This window comes from Mustela erminea, chromosome 4 (genome assembly GCF_009829155.1).
Source record: "Mustela erminea isolate mMusErm1 chromosome 4, mMusErm1.Pri, whole genome shotgun sequence".
In the NCBI taxonomy this organism is placed as follows: Eukaryota; Metazoa; Chordata; class Mammalia; order Carnivora; family Mustelidae; genus Mustela; species Mustela erminea.
In genome coordinates, this window is record NC_045617.1 from 92,826,113 (window position 1) to 92,850,333 (window position 24,221).

The window sequence follows — 24,221 nt, forward strand, 5'->3', positions numbered from 1 at the left end:
TTCTGCGTGCTCTCTCTCTTTCTAATAAATAAAATCTTAAAAAAAAAAAAGTCTTATATAAGTCTGGATATAAAAGGAGAGGTAATTCCAAATAATCCCATGAGAACAGCAGAGAGCCAAGACCAAAAAAAAAAAAACCTCATAAAAAAACAAAAGCAAAACCAGATTTTAAACTCCCATGGAGATGCTCATATTCATGCTAGCTTCACTATCAAGTAAAATCAGCCCTTGGAAGGGCTAGGGTGGTAATAATCTCATCTTGAGTCCCCTCAACATGAAGAGAACATCACAGCCAATTCTGAGTACCACTCATTACAGAAAAACTAGAAGTCTTTCTCAGGACATTATTTAGAGTCATCCAAGGGCCAAAAGTCATGTCATCTGAAAAACAGGGCCATGGGAAGACATAGCCTCGTGAAGCACAGGAAAAGGAGTCTTGAGTGAAGTCACAGTTGCCATCAACTTCTGAAAGAGGAAAAAGAATTTTAGTGTAAGGTGCTAAGAAAGAAGTCAAAGCAGAGAGAAACAGAGAGAAAGAATTCATCTTCATGAAAGGTGCCATGGATCTTTCAACAATTCGGGCTGAAACCGAAAAGTCCTGCCTCCTGTCTTAGTGAGTAACTTTTATGAGTGACAGCCAATGAGTCAGTTCCACAGAGCAAGGGACAAACATCCGGTGGGATGTCAGAGGGAATCTGAAGACCAGGGGGCTGGCTGGCTGGCTGCATTTCTGGTATGGTCTCTTCTCACCTGGAAATTTTTATCTTTTCACGATTAGAAGAAAATACACAGAAGAGGAAACTATTTATCTCTGGGTTTAACGATGCTCAAGAAAGGGAAATTTATAACCTTTAACAAAAGTTTTCTCCGGTGTTAAAACCTTTAATTAGATTCTCATATCTGCCTATGTTTTTTATTTTCCAGGTTACTCAAACCAGAAAATGAGAATTATTTAGATAGTAAATAATGACCCACGAAGGGGAAAAAAATGAGCTAGACTTAAAAAAAAAAGGCAACTTACATTGGGTTTATTTTCCTTAGACAAAAGAATGTTAAAGATTTAACTTGTCTGTTTTTTAAATGAAGAACAGTAATGTAAGACTTTTTGCAATAAGAGCAATAAACAGGGGGAAGAAATGCCTCAATACCATGTTATGGCCAGCTGAGCAGGATAAATAAGGAAAGGGAAGAGCTGGAAATGATTAATGAATAATTCACTTTGACTTTCAGTTCAATTTTGATTGAAAAACAAGTCAAAGGATTATGGGAGTTTTGTTGGTTGGGAGGACTTTAAGAATGACAATGCCGAGTGGCCTAAGGATAACAACTAAGAATCCAATGTTGTGTTAATAGAGAAGAAATGTCTACAGCCACTCTTTTTTAAGTTGACTATAAGGTTAAATAAATCCAGTTCAAATTTTTAAAGAATAGAAGACTCAACGTTTTCCAGTGTTTAAAATCCCTTCAGCTCTAAAATTGATTCTTTGACGATAGCCGGACAAAAACAAGCTTATTAGAAAAAAACTTTTATATGAAAAACAATAATCATTTTAAATTAAATCGTATCCTCAGCTATCTTTTTTGGCCTGGCCAAATGGGTAAAGTCTTTTCAATGCCGTTTTGGTATTTTAATATCTAGACCCTCTTAGGGATACACCAGGCCTTTTGTTCATTTTTGCCCATCTTAAAGGGAGACTGAAGTATAATATTAGTAACAACACACCATCCCAGCCATCCTGACATACAAAGGAGAGACATGATATTCTTAGGCCCTGCTCCATAGAAATCCATTAGAGCACTTTCTGAAATATAATGGGACCTATTTAATTCAGCAACAGAATTTTCATACCTGCTGAGTTGCATGAACTTCATGCTATTCTTGATACCATTTGGGATCAGTCCTGAAAGAATCAGGAACATGCAGTTTCCACTCATGGTTTTCAAAGGAAATTATCCACATTCCTCAGTCATGGCTCCCTCTAGGACATGTTCTGGCACCGCTGTTCTACCTTAAGCTCCCACAGGAAAATAATTCAATTAACTCAATTCCCCTAGGAAGCAGCTTCTTATGAATCTTCATGAAACTGGAGAGGAGGGGGAGTTGTTTCCATCATCTCCTTTTGTACTGGATTCTACAGGAGTAATGGGTGTACAGACTTGACCAGAATAATGTGCATGCCAGGGTTTTAATGCCTGTGGTCTGCCAGGAAGATGTGCACATCCTGAATATTATTCCAATGGACAAAATAAAAAGGGAAAGAAGAATCTCAGATTTACTCAGGGTCAGATGGAATAAGGAGATAAGGCATTTTTATTCCACTCCCACAACACTGAGATCATCGAGAAAATGGGTTTCAAATAGGCTTGTTGCGGGAGAAGAGCGAAGTAGAGAAATCACCACCTTTTATGTAAGGTTGGAGGACTGAGGCAGCTGTTCTTAACAACGGGAAAATCTATTTGTACAAAGAATGACCTACAATGAACCATAGATTTATTAAAGAAAATAAGCAATAATTAGAACATAACCACCCCAAAGAGAAGAGCTTTGGTCATTGTATTAGTCAAGGTCCCAGTAGGAAACAGATGGCCTGCTCAAATTCGGATCATTTGAAAAGAGTTTGATAAAGCAGCTGTTTGAGGAAGTGCAGGCAGGATATAAGGAAACCACAAAAGGTATTTAAAAACCCTGGGTTAGCACTATCCCTAGACCTCAAAAGGTGGAAAGCGGGGAGGGGTTTTCGGAATGGGAGCACCAGGGAGCACAAGCAGACGACCCCTGACACATCTTTGGTTGAGGAGTAGAGCCAATCCACAGTGGCACCACAAAGAGGGAAACAGAGGGATCACTATCCCCATCTTGCTCTCTTTCTATGACCTGCTGGCACCTTCCATTGGCCAAACCCAACTGCAAACCAGAGGGCAAGGGAACTAGAGTGGGGAGGACATGGCTCAGCCATCGGGAGCACAGTACACAACGGGAAGCGATGGAGAGAGAGGTTCCTGGGATCAAGTGAAGAGACCAAGCACAGTCTACGTAACTGGGTAGTCATCTAAACATTTCATAGGTTAACTTCAACCCAACTGTGATTTAAACATTTAAACCTCAGGCATTTGTAAATGACAGGTCAAATCAGCCTGCATGATGCAGCCACAGATTTACTATTTCTTACCATATGTACCATTTCTTTGTATTTGTATTCGCCACTGTGGTTTGTTGTTGTTGTTGTTTTTAAGAGGAAGAGTGAAGGGGGATCCGAGCAACAATGTGTGTGCACCATCGCAGACTACGTATTCTTGAGCCTCGGGTGGAGGCAGAAAACAGTCCTGTCATTATTGCTGTCAGAAGAAGCTTAAAGAAAGCCCCAAGCCTCTCCATGAGCCTAGCAATTATATGCAAAATAACTTTTCACAGGAGGATAACACTTCAAAAGTGAGCAGCAAAGCAGGTGAAGGTTGCTATGGTAGCTAAGAAGTCCGATTTATCCCGTCATCTTTCGCCTTCTGCTTTCAGAGCACTGGGGAGAAAAAAGTGAGAAGGATCTAGAGCAGAGATGGAGAGATGGCGCACCCTGCCTCCGAGAAAATCCAGCCAAGAAGGGTCAGAGCTGTGCAGACCTTCTAAGTGAGAAAGAAAAGGCAGACTGGAAGGCAGCAGAGAGGGGCGGGAGGAGGGATACAAGCTGCTCGGAACTCATTAGGAGGCCAAGGAGACAGGTAGCACTCTCTCTGATAAGATTAGCAGAGGACAATCAGCTTGATTGTAAGCTCTTTTTAATGCAAGAGGGCAAAGAATGAGAAAGAGAGAGACAAATATCTTTATTTCTGTGCCCAGCACACAATATGCTATTTCTTTTCCCCCTCAAATACAGCTAAATGTCCATGGCACCTCCACGTTAAAAACCTTCCATAACTCCCTAAGATCTATCAAATTCAATAAAAACCATTCTTTGGCCCAGCAAACCAGGACCCCCACAAGAAGACGACAGTCTTCCTGTCCAAATGTATCTACTCTCTACCTAGCACAGAGAAGGAAAGTCCTAGTTTCGGCACCAAGTTCCAGCTCCATCAGTAATGACCTCAACAGCATCAGTTATTGACGGCTCCTTTGCTGGGTGGCCCTGAACAACTTCCTTGAGCTTTCCACATATCTCAGCTTTGCTCCTGCCCGCCCCCAGTCCCACCCAGCACCACACCACCCATGCTGAAGTCATTTCTGGGGCTGTTGCCTTCAGACCCCACTCTGAGCCCCAGTGCACGAGATGAGATCATCCCTAACAGACCCCATTGTCTTGTGTCTGTCCCACCTCTCGAGACACGTCCTTTTTCTTACTCCCCCCTCACTGTTGAGGGCAGGGGCTGTGGCTGGGTCTCCCCCACCTCGATGACCCCAGGAGCTGCTAAACAGGACACCATCCTTGGAAGGTGGCCTTTCTCGAACTGAATGGTGTTCAAGTTCTGAACGTGACTCTCAGCTTCCGAACATACTAGCTGCCTGTCCTTGGAAAGTAACTTCGTGTCTCTGGGTTCAGTTTCCTTATCCATAAAGAAGTGTTAAAAAGAAAGCCAAGGTGCCCAAACTGGCATCCCTTACACCAAGGCCAAGTCAACAAACGTGGGCTTAATATTAAGCTAATTGTAGTTTCAACCTCCCCCCCCCCATGAGGTTTTAACCAGTTACTTAGGAATTTTCTGATCAGCACCTATGGTAACCTGTCCCATGGGCCCTCTCCAAACCCCACCACCCCGATGGAAGATATGGCCACCCAGGAAGAGGAAGGTGATCTTGCCTGAAACAATCCTATTCGTCCTGTGGCTAATAACTTTCTTGTCCCACCCTCCTTCCCATAAATACCCTCCATGTTGTACAACACAACTCTTTGGAGCTCTCCTCTACTTGTTAGATGGGAGGCTGCCCAATGCATGAATTGCTTAATAAAGCCAATTTGATCTTCAAATTTACTTAGTTGAATTACTCTGCTTTAACACTGGGGAACACGATGGTATCCATTAGGGTGCCAGTTTGAGGATTTCCTAGCTAACACAAATAAAGCATTTAGAAGAATGACTGGGACACACTGTGAGGGCTCAAGAAACATTAACAGTTTTTAGTATTGGCCACCTTAGTCCTCAACAGAGCAACTCCTTAACTGTCTCTCACATGATATCATCTTCTCCTTCCTAGAGCCATCAGTCTCCTCACACAGAAAGACACGGAGTATAGAGGAAAGCAAAGGGTGGGCTTTGGAGTTGGTCTGTCAGGTCTGAATCCTGGCACTGCTACTTTCTCACTGTGTAACTTTGGGGCATGTTACTGAACATCTCTGGGAAGTGTATGCAGTACGAGGACCATAAGAGCACCAACTTCATAGGGTTATTATAGGGACTAAACCCATCCTTCCTCCGCTCCCAAATACCCAAATTCTGGGTGAGTATTCTATTGTTTTCAGGTCTTTAGAAGAGGCTGTGCTTCTATGGTAAGAAATCCAAGAACTCAGAAGTCAGATAGACCCGGGTTCAAACCCCAGCCCTCCACGCACTGCTGACTGGTGGTGGTGGCTGAGCTCTGTGGTCTCGGTCTGAATCCTCCTTCCACAGCCATTTTACTTGGTGATTTTAGGCAAGCTGGTTTCACTCACGAAGCCTCAGTTTCCAGAGCTGTAAATCGGGACTATTAAGAGCTCCTTTGTGGGGGCGCCTGGATGGGTTGAGCCTCTGCCTTCAGCTCAGGTGATGATCTCAGGGTCCTAGGATCGAGCCCCGCATCGGGATCTCTGCTCAGCAGGGAGCCTGCTTCCTCCTCTCTCTCTGCCTGCTTCTCTGCCTACTTGTGATCTCTGTCAAATAAATAAATAAAATCTTCAAAAAAAAAAAAAGTTTCTTTTTTTTTTCAATTATTTTTTCATTATAGTAAGTGCAATCCATAATCCCCATCCCCTATTTCTCCCATCTGCCCACCCACCTCCTCTCTGGTAAGCATCAGTTTGTTCTCTATAACTAAGAGTTTGTTTCTTGGTCTGTCTCTCCCTCTCCTTGGGGTGGGGGACAGGACGGGGAAGGGGAGAGAAGGCTATTGAGAGGTTCAAGTGAGATCATGCTGGTGAAGAAACTAGGCCAGAGACAGCCGCTATCATCACTCAGGAAATGCCAGCATTTGCTACGACCACCGGCCTGCGCTTATTAATCATATTAACAGTTCGTTGCAACTCTAACTGCTTACCTGTTCTCAGATAATTTCCAAGGAAGGCACACTTTGTGTTAGACTCAGGGTCTGAAAGAACTTTAAGAGCAAGAATTAGGACTTTGCTGGAATTTCTCAGCCCGTGTATTTAGCTTGCTAATATATGTTCCCTGCTGCAGACTGAAAAGCGTCACTTGCCATTCTCTTTCCCTTCAGCACCCTTCTCCAACTCAGCTAAAAGTGCCACCAGTGCTCAACCAGGCTCCGGGGTACTTCACAGAGAAGTTCTCCCCCGCCTGCTGGAGGCCCCCCAACACCAGCCACGCACCCTGGGAGGGCTGCCCAGAGCCTCCTCTCCGCTTGCCCTGTTTGCCTCTCTGCACATGCGTTGTTATTTACAACATTTGGCAAAGGGAGCCCATTTATTGACGTTTTTACATCTCCTCCCATATGTTGAGCATGCTTGCTTCTTCCTGTAATGCCTGGCACCCAGCATGGCTCCTGATCCGCTGTCTCGCTGGCAAGACGAATGGAATGAAACACCCCAGCCTCCACCCAGAGCTGCGGCTATGCTATTCTCCCCATCATTCGGCCCCTCCCCCCCTTCCCCCTACCTCCCTGTCCTAATAGATGTTCCAGGGCTTTGTTCACCTTTGATTGCCACTTTCTCAACTGAGGGACTTCCTGAGTCTCAGGTGTTCATGGTCTCCTGCCGCGCTCAATTCAGGTTGTGTGTTCCCACCGTCCCTTCCTTACCATTCACTGCTGGCACATTTACCAATTCAGTCCTGATCTGAAGGTAAGTCACAGCCCTAACAGCTTCGGGTCACTTTTAAAATCCTTCCCTTTTTATACCTTTTTGGTTGAAAATGTTCATTCTTTTTCCCTCTCCCCTCTCCCTCTTTCAAGCTTACAAGCGCAGTATCTATTAGGTTCCTACAGGAGCTAATCCTGACGGGACCGCTGCATTGCACAGCAGAGAATATCTTCTCCTTTCTAGATGCAGCGGCCTGCCCTCAGCCTGTTCAACCCAGGGCCCCAACTGGAGAAGCCAGCACAGGCTGGCCAGTGTCCTCCACATTGTCAGAAACTCACAATTCAGGAGGATCCAAAATTAGTCCCCCACTTCTGGTGCCATGTGTTGTTTACAAGACAGAGCTGACCCAGATTCTAGCTTAGGAAAAAAAAAACAAACCAAAACCTTCATCAAAGTCCTTTTTGGCCTGCTGCAACTGGGGCCAGTTACTTTGAGGTGCCAACTCACCCCATCTCTCACTCTGCCAACAACCAGTTGGGGGCCGGGCTCACAGAACCTGTATTGGCAAGAAGGTCTCTGGTGGAGACCAGCAGAAGGTTTAGGGAGAGACACTGAATCAGTGGAAGACACAGGTCGTGGATTAATCACTCAACATACCTTTTAAGAACTGGTGGCCATCTTTGCTGTACACTGTAAGACCTCTACGGGGCCCTATGCCAAAGGCCGTGCTTGAAATGAAGTGAGAACTAACTGGAACTCAAATAAAAACTTGAAAGTACAAAAAGGAAAATAAGAAAGGAAGTGGGAGGAGGATGAACATCATCTCTCTACTTGTCCAATAGAGCAGATGGAAAGCCTTGTACCTTTAATGAGCAGAAATCATCATGGCAGCCATCAGGAAAATAAATGGCAGATTCACCAGTGTAGCCTGCAGACTCCAGACAAGTACAACTAGAACAGTCTGAGGGGCCTGCCAAGCATTCCAGCATGGCTTTGGAAGCTCTCTATATCAGGGTAGAACACTAGGGCCCCTTCAACTTCCTGCTCTTCTAGCCAATCCCAGAACCACTCCACATGTTTAACTGGGAAACAGCCAACAAATCCAAAGCTTCTCATTAAGATGTCAAAGCTTCTTATTAAGATGGTCAAAGACCCCACTGGATCCCTACAGCCTAACTCAGTACAGGGTAAGTAGGAAAGATGAGAGACATTATTTTAGGCTAGTGTGGCTTTTTGAGAAACCGCTGCTGTTTGTCTCTTTTTATAGCTACCTAATAGTTTTGCCTTTTTGGTGACAGTTTCTGTCACAGAGCAGATGCCCAAAAATATTTGTTCCACCAACCCAGACAATCCTTCATTTTCCTTCTCTCCACCAGTTCATGTACTTTCTCATCTCCTCCATTTCTTAGAACTGGGTTTTCCCTTCTTCCAAACAGAACCTTGATTTTTTTTTTTTTTTTTTTACTTCTAATGTGCAATTGCCTCAAACACTAAACATAAAGCACTAAAAATGTACTCAGTGGGGATGTCTGGGTGGCTCAGTCGGTTAAGCATCTGACTGTCAATTTTGGCTCAGGTCATGATCTCAGGGTCATGGGATTGGGCCTGTGCAGGGCTCCCTGCTGGGTGCAGATCCTGCTTAAGATTCTCTCTCTCCCTTTCCCTCTACCCCTCCCCTGCAGTTCATGCACACCTGTGTGTGTGCTCTCTTTCTCTCTCTTAAAATAAGAAAAAATAATATAAAATAAAAATGTACCCAGTGAATGGGTATTTTTAAAAGGGCATAGGAAGTACATCACATGAGGGGAAAAGAAAACTAGTGTAATGATCACTTAAAGATGGCTTGCCCTTGACATGGACATGGGGAGAGTAAAGCTTGGCTGCAACATGCACAGCTCAGTCTTCGTTCCCCTCCTTCCCGGTGCTGTCACCCTCCACACCATCAGACACAGATACCTTTCAGAGGACTCCCCCAGTCTATTAAAACCTGGATAGCAGATTAGTACAGGCCCCCTGTTATTTCATATATTTTACAGAGAGATGTCAGGACTCTGTCTCTGACAAGATGGAAGTGGGTGAACCCTGTTGGTATCTAGAAGAAGGACCAATCAGGTAAAAGAGGCCAGCAGGGAGGGGGGGAAAGGCCCACAGCTGGGGGACTGGGTGTGTTTAGGGAACAGGTGGGAGGCTTCTGTAGTTGAAGTATGGTGAGCAAGGGAGGGTGGCAGGCAATGAGCCCAGAGGAAAAGCAGGAGGCCAGGACATGTGCTACTCTTGGTAGTACAGGGCCTTGGAGAGGACTTGGCTTTGTGCTCCAGGGATTTTGAATAAAGGAGTTCATGAATCGACTTATGTTTACAAATAATTTCTCTGGCTGTTTTTTGGAGAGTAGACCAAGAGAGCAAGGACAATTAGGAATCTACTGCCAGGAATTCAGACAGGAGATAATGGTGGTAGACACCAGACAGGTAGTAGTTGAAATAGCAAGAGGCAATAGGATTCCAGGTAGTTTTAATGCACTAGCATTATTTGCTGATGGACTGGATATGGAGCAGGGGATGATTCAAGGATAAAGCCACAGTGTTGACCTTAGCATCTAGAGGCATGAAGCTGTGATTTATGAAGATGGAGAAGACTGTGGAAGTTCACACTGGGACTTTGAAGGAGAAGATTCCTATCATTCATCTCAGTGATGAGCAGTTAGTGCTGAGTCTAGAATTCAGTGGGGAGGGGGATAACATACATGATACTTAAAGCCATAGGACTGGACAAGGGGGTTTAGAGAGAGAGGAAGTCCAAGGTCTGAGTCCTGGAACACACCAGCATCTTACAGGAATCACAATGGTAGCATCTCCCCGGTGTGCTGCAATAATTTGATGAGATAATACATGTAAAGAACTTAAAATACTGCTGAGAGCCTCCTTCAACAATCAATAATCATATACACTTTTCCCCACCAGCCAGCCTCTATCTCTACTAGAGCACCAATCCCAAGTCCCTGGGCCCTGGACCTGGTAGAATTCCTCTTCATGTTGCATAGTAACAAGGCGGGGTGGGAAAAAGGAAATCTTGTCCCCATGAAGGCTAAAGGAAAAAAACTCTCTTACTTGCATTCCAACATGGAATTCTGAACATTTTCCTGCCACAACATAGACAGTTTCTAAGTTTCTAAAAACCAAAAATCTGGTATTTTTTATCAAATACATCATGCACACAACAGCCTTTTGGACTAGCCAGCCTGGGGCACCTGGTCATAATTTCTGACATTCCTCCAAGAAAATACTTTTCAAATTCCAAACAACCCAATAGAAACCTACATTTTAAAAGGTGGTAGGTGCCTCCTAACATAAAAGCATCATATAAATTCTAAAAGTGGATATATGGGCACCTTCTTTTCACAGCAACATTCTGTGACCTATAGCTATATTTTAGATACCCAACAGCAACTAACCAAGTCCAGAGATAGTCCCTTTGTAGCTCCTGTCTTAGTTTAATCCTTGCCTCTCCTCACTCCCCCACCCCGCCCCCCGTACTCACCCAGGCAACAAACAGGCCACTGAAAATTTTTAACTCCAAGATGAATTCCCTGTCATACTGTATTTCTCCATCAAAGCCCTAATCTAGCTGTCCTGTAACTGTCTTTTTTTTAATTATTTTTTTAAAGATTTTATTTATTTATTTGACAGACAGAGATCGCAAGTAGGCAGAGAAGCAGGCAGAGAAAGAGGAGAAAGCAGGCTCCCTGCTGAGCAGAGAGCCCAATGTGGGGCTCGATCCCAGGACCTGGGATCATGACCTGAGCCGAAGGTGGAGGTTTTAACCCACGGAGCTACCCAGGCGCCCCTTTTTTTAATGTTTTAAAGATTTTATTTATTTATTTGACAGAGAGAGAGATCACAAGTAGGTAGAGAGGCAGGCAGAGAGAAAGGAGGAAGTAGGCTCCCTCACTGAGCAGAGCCCAATGTGGGGCTCCATCCCAGAACCCTGGAATCATGACCAAAGCTGAAGGCAGAGGCTTTAACCCACTGAACCACCCAGGCGCCCCAAGTCCTGTAACTGTTTAATTGCCTTCTTTCCAATGAAGTCTGCAAATGCTGGGCTGTATCTAAAAAACCTAGCTGGGAATCACTAGAATCTCTCGAATGAATGGGGAAATCAAAACTTAACCTCGTGTTAGCCCACTCCAAGACACACAGGCCTCCTTGAAAGAAGAAGGAATCCAGAGGACTCTTCCAAATGAATTACCCAAATCAATGTGAGAAGGAAGGGACAGGAGGACCATTCTTCTGATGTAATCAGATATGGATGTTTATATCCAGAGTAGAACTACCACATGTGGCTTTTAGCAGCCCAGAGAGAAGGAAAGTATTCACAGGACTAGCAACAGGGCTGCCTAAGAGTATTAAGCTTCAAGTCTGAGGTTTTTGCTTAAATGACAATATGATTTCCCTCGGCTTCAAGTTCTGAACAATCAGCCGTCATGCTTTAGGACAATTTGATTACATGCATGCGTGCATTCTGTTGCTATAAACCATATTTAAATGCACATATACATTTATGTCTTCTCCCATTAATGTGGAAATTCCTAAAGTATACCCATGATTCTTCTCCTTTCTTCTCCTATAAGCAACACCTTATGGTACAGTTTGATTCACCAAGATCAATTATGACCCTACTCTATAGCTTCTCAATGGCAAGGATTATGTTACACACACATATACACAGAGAGTCCTAAATCTCAATACCTAGCATACAATAGACACTCAGTGTCTTGTGAACTGAATTAACTGGCTGCCTCTGCTATTTTTCTCTTCTCTTTATTCTCTTTTTTAAAGATCTTATTCATTTGATAGAGAGAGCACATGTGTATGCACACCCACACACGCACACGCCAGAGAGAATAAGCAGGGGAAGTAGCAGGCAGAGGGAGAAACAGACTCCCCAGTGAGCAGGGAGCTCTATGCTGGGCTTAATCCCAGGGCCCTGGAATCATGACCTGAGCCCAGGCGAATGAACCACCCAGGTGCCCCTCTCTTTATTATTTTTAATGACAAACTATAATTTATAAGTCACCAATAAGATCTCAGAATTCTAATGATCTGGACTCATCCACGTGACCACCAGGAACCTATAGTAATCACAGGACAATATCATGCCCATCACTGACAGGGCTAGCGCTCTATAGGCTCAGCCGAGGTATGGCTTCAGTAATACTTTCAACACGAAACCACAGGTTATCTAAAACTAACATGGGAGCTGGCTAGTTGGCTCAGTTGGTTAGAGTGTGGTGCTAATAAAACTAACATGGGATTTTTTTTTCCCCTGATAATTATCAGATCAATCACTGAAATATTTTTACAGTAGATAATGAAAGGCTGCTGGTTACCACTCAGGTCTGAATAATTTATTTAAGATATCCAACGGAGGTAAACTATTTTCTGCTGTAAATTCCATCTTATGAGCACTGTTTATGTAACTCCTCATGAAAAGAGTGAGAACGAATTTATAAAACAGAGATACTATTTTAACTTTAACTTTTGGCTATTACATCTAACCTTGCATACGCCTCCTTTAAGATTATGCATTGAGAACCCACTGTGCGCAAAGATCCCTTAGATGATTTGAAGTTGGACAGAAAGACTCACTCATGAGCAGGTGGAAAGGAGAGGCACCTTGATACCACATGGACACGCAGACCCGGGATGCAATGAGAATGAGGTGAGTATCAGAAGATAGGAGTAAGCACCCAGTGCTCTGGGTTTCAAAGGAGGCAGGGATCCAGATGGAGGGGAGAATCCGAAAATGATTTAGAAGCAGGCAGTATTAGGGAATAGAGAGTGAGGAGGCAGCATACGTTTAGGGAAAGGGCAGGGGAAGGAGAGTGGGAAGAGGCGGAGAACACTCTAGGCTGAAGGAAAATCTTGAGCAAATGCCTGGGAGAGGGAGAGCTCCAGGAATATTCAGAAAATTACAGCAGTCTAGACCCAGGCATGGGAGAGAGGCAGGGGTGAGGCCATCTTGTCATGTACATTGCAGACATAAAATCTGCATCCTGTTGATTGGTAAAAGCCAGAGGTGGAGAATGTTGTTGAAGCAGCAGAGTACTATATGACATACACATCTGAACACAATTCCCAAGAACTCAGCTAAGGATGAGAGGGGTATATGGCTGGAAGTGGCCCGAAGCAGCTATCAATAGGGTTCTGCAAGAAGTCTCTGGGACTAAACGGGGCTCCCTGTTCTCCAAATTCATATGTTAAGCCCTAGACCCCACTTCCGCTCTATTTGGAGAGGGGCCCTTTAGGAGGTAATCAAGGTTAAAAGAAGTCATAAGAGTGGGGCCCCCATCTGATAGGATTCCTGGCTTTATGAGAAGAGTAAGCGCACACCCAGAGAAGCTATCATAGAAGAACACAACAAGAAGGCAGCTGTCTGCAAGGCAGGAAGGGAGTCCGTACCAGGTACCCAACTGACTTGACACCTTGGTCTTGGACTTCCTCCAGCAAGCAGAGAAATACATCTCTCTTGTTTAAGCTGCTCAGACTATGGTATTTTGTTACAGCAGCCCACTCAGACTACTACAGATTCAGGGACTCAGAATGGAGCGCTGCTGTAACAAATACCTTAAACGATGAAAGCGGCTTTGGAACTGGGTACTGAATGAGGGCTGGAAAAGTTTTAAGGTGCATGGTAGGAAAAGTGTGACCGCCAAGAAAGGACTCCTGGTAGAAATGTGGATGTTAAAGGCGATTTCAGTGATAGCTCCCAAAGAGAAGAGGACAGCTAGAAAGAAAGCTTCCACCTTTGTTTTTTGTTTTGTTTTGTTTTTAAGATTTTATGTATTTGACAGAGAGGGACAGACAGACAGAGGGGGAGGGAACACCAGCAGGGGGAGTGGGAGAGGGAGAGGCAGGTTCCCCGCTGAGCAGGGAGCCCAATGTGGGGCTTGATCTCAGGACCCTGGGATCATGGCCTGAGTCAAAAGTAAGGCTTAATGACTGGAGCCACCGGGGCGCCCCAGGCTTTGTAGAGAATATATAAACAATCATGAATGGAATGAACGTGCTTTATCCTTCAATAAAAGGGAAGAAAGACTTCAAAGATGATTCCAAGATCATAGGGCTGCCAGTCCCACCTCTGGCCCAAGGACAGGGCTGCTTCCTCCTTGGCTTCAGAGGGCTAGACCTGGGCACAGAGCCCCACGGGCGAGGCCTCGCAGAGGGGTTGATGCCTGCAGGGCAGAACCAAAGACGATCATTCTTGAGCCTTAAGATCTCATGGAGTTTGCCTTGTTATGTTTTAGACTTGCTTGGGACCCATCGTCTTTCTTCCGGTTTCTCCCTTTTGAGATGGGAATGTTTAACCTATGCCTGTCCTACCACGATACTTTAAAAACCCATAACTTGTCTAATTTCACAAGCTCGCAGCTGGTGAGGAATTCTGCCTCGAGATGACTCGAGTTCCAGTCTCACCCATATCTGATTTAGATGAGACTTTGGATTTTCAACTTTAGATTTGATCCTCAAATGAGTTAAGCCTTTGGGAGCTACTGGGTTGGAGAGACTGTAGTTTGCATGTGAGAGGACCATGGGTTTTGGGGACCAGGAGCAGAATGCCATGGACTGAATTGTGTCCCCCCCTCCATATTGAAGCCTAACCCCCAATACATGACTATATTTGTAAAAGGGCTCTTTAGAAGAAAATTAAAGTTAATTGGGGTCATCAGGATGAGGCCCTAATCTGATAGGACTGGTAACTTTATAGGAAGAGGAAGAGGAAGATTTCTCTCTCTTTCTCTCCACACAGCTACAAAGAGGCGGCCGTGGAAAGACACAGTGAGAAGGCAGCTGTCTGCACGCCAGGAAGAGAGCTCTCAACCAAGAACAGAACCAGCCAGCACCTTCACCTTGGACTTCTCAGCCTCCGAAACTGTGAGAAATAAATTTCTATTGTTGAAGCCACTCGGTCTGTGGTATTTTGTCTTGGCAGCCTGAGCTGACTACTACAGTAAGCGATGGTAGGTTTGAAAAGAGAAATGGATGGAGATGGATAAGGTGGGGAATCCGGAAACCTTTTTTTAAAAAACCTCACAGAAGCAAAGGGATGAGTTTCAGGAAGGAAGAATGGTCAGTGCCATTCATGCTACACAGAAGGGGAAGCCAAAGACCAAGAAGTAACCTCGGTTTCCAGATTAGGGGTTCATGACCTTTAAAAGGACAGCTACAAAAAAGAGGAACAAAAAATAAATTGTACAAGATAAAGAAGCTTGAGTAGCTGGGAAAGGAAAACAGGCAGCAAAAGGTATAGAATTTTCTTTCCAGATATGATATGCCAAAGTCCCACTGTATCCTTAGGAGAAAGTCCAGGCTTGTTTTTCTCTAGGGGAACATATCTGTCTTATGGTTTGAATGCTTTTTTTTTTTTTTTTTTCTTTTTTTCTGTAAAGCAGGGTGTTCTTTCAGGCACTGGTGGGGATTTCCAAGGATTTGTTTAGGTGTTTTGTTCAATTGCTGACAAATAACCAGATTAAAATGACTTTCCTGTTTCTCTGCATAAGAATCTCCTAGAAGCTTTGGAAATGTTTCTTCTTGGCCCAGGTAAATACCCGAAAATCCTTTCTTTCATTGAAGCTGATGTTATAGCAATTTTTAAAAAATCCCCAGAAAGCCCTGACAGGAATCAGAGTTCTTCAGGGTTGAGTAACATCAAAACCTGCCTAAGAATACAGTATCATTCTTGACTTGAGCATTTCCTCCTTGGCCCTGGCATCATTAACCCCCAACCAGCGTAGATCGAAAAAGTTCTTTTATCTCAGCTTCACTTCACATTCCAACAGGAAGAGGCCCCTTCTGACCATGGAAAGAACATAACTTGGACCCACATTTCACCCTCCGCAGCTAGCACATATCCTAGAAGGAGGTCAATAAGCACTCGGTAATAACTGATCACCTGGAAATCAGGTTGGAGGTAAGACGTTCTGCACATAACTGAGGACCCTATTTTAGGACTCTATGGCTATTAGTTAAGAGGAAGCCCTTAACAGTAGCATTTTATCTTTTACTAATTCTACAGAAATCAGGAGCAAGCATGGACAGGATGTCATAGAAACATCTCTTGGCCATTTTTCTAAAAAACACTCATAGGAACATACTTCTGGTAGTTTAAAAGTCATTGTCAGCCCGGGCTAACTCCTTGCGAGTAAATATCGGTGGCTTATCTTTAACCGCAGGCAGGTAGCGAATTGCTAAGTCCATGGAGGTTGGGTGGGGTGATTTTATTCTATTTATTTATTTATTTATTTTTGGATAGGAGACGAGAGCAGGTTGCTATTCCCACCTTATTTCTCCAGGGTCAATCTACTTGAAGGGAAGTTAAGGATGATTTTCAAGGCTTCACTTCTCTACAAACAGGAAAAACAACGGGAATTCAATCTTGACTTATTTTTTTATTTACTTATTTACTTAATATTGATTTTGCTGGAATCACTTCTCTCCCTCCACTCTAGTTAGTCTCTCAATTATGCAAAAAGAGTTGCTGACATGCTATCCTCGCCAGCGTATGCTGATGATTGCTGTGTCTGCTCTGGTACAGAGCAGGTTGGCTGTTTGATGCCGTGAGCCGACACAGGGGGGTGCAGGTTTATGCTTATTCATTCAACAAACAAAAACGGAAGGTCTACCGGGCTCTTGACCTCCAGTTCAACTGTATTGAGTGATTGGTCAGGCCTCTATGCCACTGAAGACATGAAAGTATTAAGCAGGAAGAAAGCAAAAGAAAGTGTTAGCTACATTAAGTGCTCAGTAGCATCTCTACTTCCACAGAGTCCTCCTTTCTCCCCTCTACAACCCCAGAACTGAATATTGTAAGAACTCTTTGGGTTCCTAATAGCTTACTTACTAGCATAAGAAGTCAAAAATGGGAAAGCAGAGGCAAAAATTCTGATCCTTCTTAGGATAAAATTGCTGGTAAGCTCTTTAAGGCTCAATTCATAGAAACAGTAAAATTGAGTCCATGACATTTTTGTGTAATACATATAAAAGCGAGTGTCAAATAGTGTTAAAACCACAGATGCTGGTGCACCACTACTTGGCTATGAATACCAGTTGAGCCACTGATCAGCTGTGTGACTTTGGGGAAGTTACTCAACCTCCTCAGACCTCAGTTTCTTCATCAGTCCAAAATGGATAGAGATACTGCAATGATCAAAGTAATATTACAGGTAAAAGTCTTAACACATTGCACATAATAAAAGCTAGACAGGTGTTACCTAGTAATATAAATATTACCTACTGAAAAGAGATGCAAGGTATAAAAAGGAGGTAAAGTTAATGATTCCTACAAAATCAGTGCTATCCTTTTCTCCCCAGGGTCAGCTGAAGACTTGACTAAGATTTAGGACCCCTCCATCTTGCCATCTTTATAATCAAAGTACCTTTGCAGAAGACAGTACAGTTAAAAATAACGTTGGAGAAAGGGTGGCCACAGCTCCTACCATTTAATGGCTAACTCCAAACACATGGAAATACTTGGTGAACTTTTCGTTCAAGTTCTTGCTAATGACGTCCTAGAAAGCTAGGGATGACCAAATTAAGATGACCAAAGTAAGAATTTCCATAGGCCCTGCCTAAGAAGAGCCCTGCATTTGAAGATGAGCTTTAAAAAAAAAAAAAAAAAAAAAAAAAAGTAACAAATGGCCATTCTCAATAATGAAATGCAGGTTCTAAGGATACTGTAATAAGCTGTTGCAGGGACAAGAATATACGAATGCTGAAAGAGCTGGGGGGAACTTTGGTCGTAAATATGTCCAACTCCTTCACTGTATAAACTAGATATCCGAGGCCGAAATGGGGAAGGGAAGGCCCTGTCTTTCATGGGGAAACCAAAGCCCACCCAGGACAAAAGCCCAGCTCCTCTGACTTCCTCACTCTGCACCTTGCAACACGCTCTCTGTACCATGCAGGCTGTCAGGGTATAGCAAAGGAGTGTGGTAATAGTAGTCACAAATACTGACTGGGCACTTCAAGGTGTCTGACACTTGTCTACACGTTTTATTAAAATAGGGAAACCGTATTAAAATTTTACATAGGAGGACAATAAATTGAATACAGAAAAAAATGCCCTTTCTTTTAAAGTCCCCCCAAATCTCTCCAAGGTTGGTTTTGCTCTTATGTCAGCATGTACTGCCCAGCTTCCCAGACCTCAGCCCACACACTGCGCTGCATGCCCTCCTGCTGTAAAATGAACCTCTCCTCTCTTTGCATCACAACCTACCGGCCCGTTTCAGGGCTCCAAAAATCTTCGCAGGGATTCATCGGGAGCAATAGTAAAGGGCTCAGGAGAAACACACTGTCACATGGGACTGACTCTCTGAGTGTCATTTTACAGGGCTTTCCTTTCCTTTACCCAAAAAAGCAACGAATGTAATAATTTTGGGACAGAATGAAAGACCTTTCAAACCAGAAGCCTTTTCAATCTCAACACGCTGTCCTTATCTTCTCTGCTGAGGTGGGGCTGGGACTACTTCGCAGCTTGCATTCACCAGTCCTCACCGAGGTGCTGAGAAAAGGTAACCAGAGGTGATGGGCAGATACCGCGGTCAGTTATCTGAGTCAGGACAAAGAGTAACAAAGAACATAAAGGCACCTTGAGTGATAGGGCGGGTCAGAGGAGGACCACAGTAAGGGAGAATTTCTTCGAAGGTCAGACCTTAACCTTCCCAGATACCACGAACAGGTTGAAAGGAAATATCAATTTCCTTTGCCTCCCCCACTAAAGGCCAGACCCCTGGTGGGTCGACGAGCATTGTTTTAGGAAGTTTTCACCATGGAGTGCAGAGGAGCTCAGTCTGTTCAGATCAGACAAAGGTACAAACCACTTTTTATAGGACAAAATATATATACTGCCTCCGTTCCAATTTTGACCTAAACCATTCTTACTGTGACAATACCTAAATGTGTCCAAACAGAAAACTGAGTTCTTACGGTTTCAATTCCTCTGAAATCATCACATTCCAACTAAATGTTCTAACCAAATACAAAGGACACTTAAAAAAAAAAAAATCCAATTCAAATGAACAGCATTGATGTGATATGCAGGTGACTTTGTTTTGCTAAGATAACCCTCCACCCTCACCATGACCCGTACTAAGGATGGTAAGGTGGACGATCTGGAGTTCCGAATGCTCCCACCACCCACCCTGAAGTAGGACTCTCCTCCCACGTTTCTTCTTTTCTGGCAAAACTAACTAGAGCTCCACACCATCACGTGCCTTCCCGTAAGGCAAATGGCAGAAGCCCACCAGTTCATTCCTTTAAGTCCAAAGCAACTGATATGGTCTTGACACCAACGTGACTGGATATAACAACATAAATTCAGGCACCAAAATCACATGTCACTATTACTCATTAAAAGACGATCTTCGGGCTGATCCAAAATAGGCTGATCCAAACCTTCTTTTGGATTATCAGAGAAATAGAACACCCCCCCCAAAATTTAAACATTCCCACGCAGAAGGCCTATCCCCCTCCCCCACAAATGCCTCCACAGGCCTCACTGTGACAAGCAGTGATGGGCCGCAGAGGTGGAAGGGCCCCTGGTGTAGAGCTGGAGCCAGCACGGGTTTACCTGCAAGCCCTTAGGCATGGCAGTCCACTTCCCGAGCCTCAGTCCCGTTATCTGAGTAAAATAAGGATAAAAACAGAGCCTAGCTCTCAGGGCTGTGAAGAGATAACATGTGGAAAGTGCTTAGCCCCATGCCTGCTGCTTAACAGGTACTCAATAGCCACAATTATTTCTGTTTAGTCACACATCCCAGCCTCGAAAAGAAAAGGGGGGGGTGGGGGAAGAACACACTGTCTTACCACAACAGAAGCATTTCAAATAATTCAAGACAGAAGCCCTTATGAGGTCTGCCTGTGGGAGGTCCAGACACCCTACCGGCCACCCCTGGGCTTCGGGACGGAAGGGGGACGCAAGCCCAGACCACTTTCTGAGAAGAGGCCTTTTGAGACATGAAGTAAAAGCAGACACACTTATCTTTGGAGTTCCTTTTTTTTATAGTTAGCAATTATGTGAGGAGAACAAAGGCTTTAAAGACTCTGGAAGGTGCTGGAATCATTAATCTTGTGCTTCTGAACTATTTAGGATGGATTTAATGACCAGTTCATTTTACCACTGACTGAGTGCCCACCACAGGCACGCTGTGGCAAGGACAGCGGGGGGTCACAGCACTAAGGAGTTGAGGCAGTTCAGCCTCCGGGTACTGAGTGTCCAGCAGAGGTGTAGGTAAACAAGTAAGCTGCGAGTCTACTGGACTCTTACCTTACTGAAGATAAGGACTCTGCCCTCCTGGCTTTCATCCCCCAGTAGGCATAGACCTGGTGCATAGTAGGTGTGAGGGAATGAATGAATATATGAGGGAATGAATGAATGAATGAAAGAAGGAAGGAATATATGAGTGAGTGAGATATAAAGATTAGCCCATGTATGTGCCATAAATATAGGCTCCAAAAAAAAAAAACAGTGGCTCCTTTGAGGAGAGCTCAGGGCTTTGGGAAATCCAGAAAAGAAGGAACCTGAAGGAAGACAATTTTAAGAAGCGGAAACAGGAGAATGTCCACCTATAATTTTATACAGTTTGAAATGTGCTCTAAATTATTTCTCATTAGTAAAAAGGTTCTTATCCTGATTATTATTTGTAGCCTTTCTATAACATTCTATATCTGCAAATTGTATGCAACTGCTTCTTTGTTATTTATTATAAGGACTTTTGATTTATTTATAAACAGCTTAGTGGTTCATTATTTATTAGACGAGGAAATTGAACAAATAATATCTGGTCTCTAGCAGCCCTGTCTCAATGATTATTATTGGTCTCCTGGGGTTCACTAATAAGCAACCATAAAAAAAGTCAATTTGTAATTAGGAAAAGGAATGTACCTATTTGGCAGCATTTACATTGACATGATTGACAGCAGACAAGACTGACAGAAGGTCTCCAGTATACGAGGAATAACCTCGTAATGGTATTAGCACATTAAAAATAAGCCACCACCAATTCTAGGATAAGAAAAGAGGTATATGAACGGACTAAGCAATGAGTAGGATACTATGAAAACTGCATACCCGTATCTCAGGGGCGCCTGGGTGGCTCAGTTGGCTAAGTATCTGCCTTCTGCCCAGGCCATGATCCCAGGGTCCAGTCCAGTGTCAGGCTCCTTGCTCAGTATGAATCTGCTCCTCCCTCTCCTTCTGTCCCTCCCCTCTGTTCATTCTCCCTCAAATAAATAAATAAAATCTTTAAAAAAAAAAAAAAACCTATCTCAATAGTAGGAACTCAAAAGCAAAAAGAGATATAATCTTGGAAAATCACTGAAAGGACTGGTCTGATCAAAAAAGAATAATTAAAACTGAATAAAAAAACATCTGGCAAAGAAAACAACTGTCTCAGGGAGGATCTGTCGCCAAACTAAATAATGACCCATTTCTACTAGATGTTCTTAAATTTAGATGATTTCAAATGACTACAAATTTCTCTTTTTACACTAAAAAAATATCCTTTAGCAAAGTGTTTATATTCTACCATCAGAACATCACTTCTTTTTTATTTCCCCCACTTCAGGAAGATTATCTATATCTTTACTTGCTTACCCAGTCTTTTAGAAGGAAGAAGTTATTACTTCAGCTTTTCAAAGCCTTAGGATCACTGAGATGAGGGTCCCTGAGAAGAAGAATGTGGGTGACAGATCCTAAAGGGAAAGTCTCTGAACAAAGTCAGAGGGAGGACTCTGTCATGATCTAGAATTAGCCTTCTAGAAAAACAGTAACTCAAAGAGAACTCATGGTCAATGGGAGGTGGTGCAGAACGGTGCTGTTGGGATCTCTTGGGAAATCCACCACATCAGCCTCCCAGAAACACTGGAAACAGCCCACACACACACCAGTTGGTGAATGTCTCTCATCTTTATTATTCTTTGGATCTTCTTTCCTTAACGATATGCCCTTGAAATTTATACTGTCATAAAAATACCTAGGATTGGTTTTCATGCATATCCATTAATGTATTTCTAATTTTGTTCAGGTAAAATAACCTTCTTATAGTATCACACCTTGGATTGAGTTGTAAGACAATAGCCAGGCATGGCTATGAGAGCATCATGACAGCTGGGCCAACAGAAAGAGGGTGTTTTTTTTTTAAGATTTTATTTATTTATTTGTCAGAGAAAGGGAGAGAGCGCAAGCAGGGGGAGCAGCAGGCAGAAGGAGAAGCAGACTCCCCACTGAGCAGTGAACCCCCATGCAGAACTTGATCCCAGGATTCTGGGATCATAACCTGAGCCGAAGGCAGATGCTTAACAGACGGGGCCACCCAGGTGTCCTTTGAGGAAGAGGTTCTATTCAATTAGAGAAGAAACACTGAAGGTATGGTATACGACTGGGCCTTCTCACTCAAGACAAGAGCCTTTGCAAAAAGTAGAATCATACCTAAATGTGGGATTTTTAAAAAGCAGTTTTAAAGAATAAAACTAGAAGCCTCATGAGAAGCCACTACATTTGGAGGTTTCCACATTTGGAGACCCTGAAGGCCTTTTCATGAATAACAGGGTCATCCCTACAGTGCCTGTTTAGTGGCCTCCCGGGAGCTGTTTAGGTTAATAAAAAGAAGCATGAAAAAAGCAGAGAACCACACAGACAAAACCACACATCTGGGTCTTCCCACAGGACCACTGTGGACTGTCCCCCACATAATTAATTATTGAGCTATTAATAATTTCACTAATACACAATTGAGCCTATGTAGAGTCAGGCTAAACTTCTTAACATCCTCAGTTTCTGATTTAATGGTCTGGACAGTTTTCACGCAGCCTGAAGGAAGGTTTGAATCAGAGTTACCTGCATGTCACAGAAGAGAAGAGAACTCTCCACGTTTACCGTTTATCTCACCTCTACCCAGAGACATTTCCAAATGGGTCCGCACATAGGTGGTGGGCCATGCCAACCTCCCCGGCCCTCCAGAAGGACACCAGCCCTCCCAGTGTAGTTGCAGACCAAAAGGAGGAATCCCCTCTCCCTACCCACGAGATCCCAGGAGGCAGAAACCAAGTCAACAACCAAGATGTGGACCAAGAATCCCCTTGGGGTCTCCATGAACTGTGGCGCTTAGACACAGGTCAGAAGGTCCGCGTTGAAAACCTGACTAAGCAAGCGTTTCAATTCAGAGCTTCACCTAGATGCCACCTTATCAGATTTTGAAGTTTAATGCTCAACAACAGCTGTGAGTGACAAAGAAATCACCGAGACAGAAAAATAAGAAAATAAAGGACACCAAATAAACACATTTATGATAGATCAGTTGCTGAATATCTTGCCTGACCAAAATTTAACCTTTTTTATAAACGGTTGTTTGTACATCATAAAAGATCAAATGAGTATCACTTATGCAACACAGCAGAAAAAATTAACATATTCATGAACTAATACTTTGCTTTCACTTGTCAAAGTTGAGACTTGGCTCTTGAGCATATAAATTTTTGTTTGAACTACCATTAATTTATCTGAATTTACCATCCTCTATTTCAAAATTCATATGATACTGATAATCAAATAAATAATTTCTTTCTGGACAAATTTTTAAACGTCAAGAGATATGTATAAATTGGACTTTGATTTGTCCTGGTGAGACCCCATTACTAGACTTTTATCTTTAATGGCGACAGAAGTCAAAATAAAAAAATAAATTATATTCATGTAGTCTGTCTTGCTGAAAATTTCATGGGAGGAAAATGATACAAATTGGCAGTTTACCTCAATAAATTGGTCAACATAGCCAACATGGTGGATGATAGCCTAAGAGTGAATGCAGAGACTTTTGGTGAAAGACTAATCTCATTAATCTTCAAAATAAAATTCTAGAATAACCGTTTAAGTGATTTTTAAGAAGATTCCAATGGAAAAATCCAAGGTGTTTATCCGAAAGAGTGTCCTCTGCATTGTTTCATTTCCTGGAAGGTGAAAAAGACATGCCTGTCCGAGGCTTTCCCCACAAAGGCCCTGACAGCCATGGAAGGGAACCGGTGAAACCCAACTCAAGCAAATAAGGATGCAAATTTGCTGTGCATATTTTTCGGGATTTAAAGGCAAACTGAACCAGTGTTCCTTTAAACAGAGATTGCTTATTCTACTTAGTGTAAGTCAGCTTTAGTAGCTCAAGAGGCTGCAATGGCATCTTCGAGGGTTCTGGCTCCACATGGCCCATGGCATCATATACCAAGCCCCAGATAACAAAAA

The 24,221-nt window shown here is 43.4% G+C and overlaps 1 protein-coding gene across 3 annotated transcripts in view; it reads right to left on the bottom strand.

The window, feature by feature from the left end:
* RCAN2 (regulator of calcineurin 2) overlaps positions 1–24,221 on the bottom strand; it is a 264,623-nt gene that overhangs the window by 230,375 nt on the left and 10,027 nt on the right. The window contains exon 2 of one of the 3 annotated variants that reach the window (XM_032340162.1): positions 19,560–19,651. The exons of the other annotated variants lie outside the window; for them this stretch is intronic. The gene's annotated coding sequence lies outside the window, so the exon portion shown is untranslated. The remainder of the gene's footprint in view (positions 1–19,559; positions 19,652–24,221) is intronic. 3 annotated transcript variants of the gene reach the window in all.